Source organism: Sinocyclocheilus anshuiensis, unplaced genomic scaffold (assembly GCF_001515605.1).
Source record: "Sinocyclocheilus anshuiensis isolate Anshui unplaced genomic scaffold, SAMN03320099.WGS_v1.1 scaffold1024, whole genome shotgun sequence".
NCBI lineage: Eukaryota > Metazoa > Chordata > Actinopteri > Cypriniformes > Cyprinidae > Sinocyclocheilus > Sinocyclocheilus anshuiensis.
Genome location: NW_015552843.1, coordinates 1,075,142 through 1,078,106, shown reverse-complemented (window position 1 = coordinate 1,078,106; position 2,965 = coordinate 1,075,142). Strand labels below are relative to the sequence as shown.

Below are 2,965 nucleotides of genomic sequence, written 5' to 3'. Positions count from 1 at the left end.
CTCTCTCTCTCTCTCTCCCTCTCTCTCTCTCTCTCTCTCTCTCTCTCTCTCTCTCTCTCTCTCTCTCACACTCTCTCTGCACTCTTTCACCCTCTCCCCCTCTCTCTTTTCCTCCGTTCAGTTTTGTCAGTGCAAGCGCCCTCAGTGTCTCTGCTCTAAGGGAAAAACACCTGAACAGTCCTTCTTTTCTCAGTTTCCTCACTGTTTTGTAATATTATATGTAGATTAAAGTCTCAGTGATCTCAGGAATTCTCTGGATTTGAAGCTGGATTTAGAAACTCTATCAGGACAACATGCTGGAAAGGCTTCAGTCTGCCCTGAAAACGGTGAAGGACACGAAACGTAAATACTATCTTACCTCTTATGGACTCTAATAATATCTGTATTCTGCTTAATTACTGACCTCGGTACTGTTTACTTTACAAACAAATTAATTATCTGCAGCTGTATCAAGTTTAGTGGTGATTTAGTGGATTTTAAACATTTCCTGGAACATACGTTTCCTAAAGCTTTGTGATTTGTTTGTTTGAACTGAGATAGGGTGTATTCAGGTAACAGTTTGTTCATGTGAGAGAGAACAGGATGCGTGTTTTGCATGTGTTGCATTGTATCCGTAGTCTTTGAGCTCTCCAGGATAGTTCTTCTGAAGTGCTCCCCTTCTGATTACATCTCGGTACTTTTTATACTTCAGAGCCCCCTGGAGATGGGGTTCACCTGGGCTCTCACGTGCCTGAAATATTTCCACTGGCAGTGCCAATGAAAGGCTTAATTCTTCTTGATGTGTTGGACCAGTGAACAAAGAATCATCCACACTGTAGAAGGGTCCAAATTTCTGCTTACACACTTCAATAGCAATGAACAGAAAAAAAACCTTGAAGCATAGTGTACTCTATAGTATTTATATGGAACTCCAGGGTATTTTCAAGAATACCATTGTACGTCCATGGTACAAGTGAAACAAGTCCCTTGGTACTACAGTACATGGTATATTCAAAATACTGTGGTAGTCCCATGTTAATTTTTGGGACCGTTTTTTTTTAGATATGGTGCCTTGATATTCCTTGGATATGGTATTACCATATTTTTGTGTATTGTTTATTCATTACAAAAAAGCACTGTGGTAGTACCATGGTACAGTGATAATATCACATGGTAACTAGGGTTGGGTACCGAAACCCGGTACCAATATGGCTAACTCATAGAGGTCGAGCCCGGCCTTACATAATCGTTCTTAGAGCTTCGCACAGCCTCGGAACCGAGAGCGTGCCGGAAGCTAAGCCCAGACGTGGGAACTTCAGTGGGTTTGAGACATAGTCAAACCCAGCAAGGATTAAATCCAGCCTTAGGGCGGGGATATGGTTCCTGGAGCGTTTTGAGCTCAGAGAGACAGTTAAGCAGAAAGGACCTGAGCCTGCAAAGCAGGGACGTCTAGGTTGTAGAACCTGACAAAGGTGGACGGCGAGGACCAGCCGGCCGCCGCACAAATTTCTGCAATGGACACACCACTGGACCATGCCCAGGATGAGGCCATGCCTCTCGTGGAATGTGCTCTGACCCCGATGGGGCATTGAAGGACCAAGGAGGAGTATGCAAGAGCTATTGCGTCAACTATCCAACGGGATAGTCTTTGCTTTGTGACCGGAAACCCCTTGGTGCGGCCACCAAAGCATAAAAGGCAGGAGGGGCTCACAGAGAGCGCCTGTAAATCTCCAACTCGCTTAACCGATGCCAAAGCCAATAGCAGAGCGGACTTTAGCGACAGGGGTCGAATATCAGCGGATTGTACCGGTTCAAAGGGGGGGCCTTTGAGCGCCCTCAGAACCATAGACAGATCCCACGTAGGGACCGTAGAAGGGCGAGGGGGGTTCAACCTCCTAGACCCTTTCAAAAATCGAACAACGAGGTTGTTCCTGCCGACCGATATCCCGTCTATAGGAGCATGAAAAGCTGCTATAGCCGCCACATAGACCTTAAGAGTGGAGGGGGTGCGACCCTTATCCAACAGCTCTTGAAGGAAGGACAATATTGAAGATATGTCACATGTGGATGGATCTTCACCACGGTTTGGACACCAAGCGGAGGTACGTAACCATGCCTAGGCTTCAGGACGACCTTGGAGTCGTTAGGGCCGAATTCAAGGCAGGAGGGGCTCACAGAGAGCGCCTGTAAATCTCCAACTCGCTTAACCGATGCCAAAGCTAATAGCAGAGCGGTCTTTAGCGACAGGGGTCGAATATCAGCGGATTGCAGCGGTTCAAAGGCGGGGGCCTTTGAGCGCCCTCAGAACCGTATACAGATCCCACGTAGGGACCGTAGAAGGGCGAGGTGGTTTCAACCTCCTAGACCCTTTCAAAAATCGAACAACGAGGTTGTTCCTGCCAACCGATATCCTGTCTATAGGAGCATGAAAAGCTGCTATAGCCGCCACATAGACCTTAAGAGTGGAGAGGGTGCGACCCTTATCCAACAGCTCTTGAAGGAAGGACAGTATCGAAGATATGTCACATGTGGATGGATCGACCATTTGAGGGCATAGAGGCGCCTTGTGGACGGGGCTCTAGCCTGAGAAATGGTATTTAAGACACCCTCTGGGAGGTTCATAGGTTCCCATCGAGAGGCCATAAGTGTAGGGTTACTTGGGTTGGGGGTGCCATATCGTCATGTTCGCCTGAGAGAGGAGGTCCCGTCTCAGGGGAATGGGCCATGGAGCTGCCGTGAGCAGCTGAGACATCTCTGAGAACCATAGTTGGTTTCTCCAGAGCGGGGCCACTAGAAGAACCTTGTGCCTTTGTTCTCTGATTCGCCTGATGACCTGAAGGATCAGGGCAATTGGGGGAAAAGCGTAAAGGAGAAGGCTGGGCCAATCGTGGGCCAGCGCATCCATTTTCTTCGAAAAATAGATTGGGCAGTGAGAGTTGTCTTCTGAGGCAAAGAGGTTGACCTCTGCCTTCCCGCAGATCTCCCA

The 2,965-nt window shown here is 48.1% G+C and overlaps 1 protein-coding gene and 1 long non-coding RNA gene across 7 annotated transcripts in view; one reads left to right on the top strand and one right to left on the bottom strand.

Annotated features, from left to right (window-relative positions):
- The window catches only part of LOC107668070 (uncharacterized), a 15,210-nt gene extending 12,798 nt beyond the window's left edge, over window positions 1–2,412 (bottom strand). Inside the window, exon 1 of the long non-coding RNA XR_001631849.1 lies at window positions 2,337–2,412. This is a non-coding gene — a long non-coding RNA (uncharacterized LOC107668070). The remainder of the gene's footprint in view (window positions 1–2,336) is intronic.
- magixa (MAGI family member, X-linked a) overlaps window positions 1–2,965 on the top strand; it is a 56,624-nt gene that overhangs the window by 29,276 nt on the left and 24,383 nt on the right. The window lies entirely within an intron of this gene.